Genomic DNA, 509 nt, shown 5'->3' with positions numbered 1-509 from the left:
TAGTTCATTCACACTCCCTTCCACATCGTTATATGCACGAACACCCTTACCAATACATGCAAATGAGCCTTCGTATTGGACAAATGAATTGAAAATCTCAAAACTAAGGCAGTCATTGTGCACCCAAGAATGAAGTGGGGACGACTAACTAACGCAGAAGTGTGAAGTGTAAAATTGAAACCATTTTCCCTCGGATTCAGCGAATTTGTGTGCCAAATTCTGAGCCAAATGCATTCGAGATTGTGATAAAAAAAAAATTGCGAGGAATATATAATTTGTCAGTCAGACTTTGACCGAGGACTTGGAATAAAATCTTCAAGTTTAGTTATCATCTACGTTGTTGCTTTAATTTGCGATTTATTTGTCTTTTTTCGACAAAGATGTGGTTTTTCATTATCGGTTTATTGTACTTGTGATAAAAGGTATATGAAAAAATAGATTAAAGAATGTAAGATAGAAAATAGTAATGGCTGGATTCGTATATGAATAGCAAAACTAAAATTAATTTA

This window comes from Penaeus monodon, chromosome 29 (assembly GCF_015228065.2).
Source record: "Penaeus monodon isolate SGIC_2016 chromosome 29, NSTDA_Pmon_1, whole genome shotgun sequence".
Classification (NCBI taxonomy): domain Eukaryota; kingdom Metazoa; phylum Arthropoda; class Malacostraca; order Decapoda; family Penaeidae; genus Penaeus; species Penaeus monodon.
Note: the sequence above shows the minus strand (reverse complement) of the source record.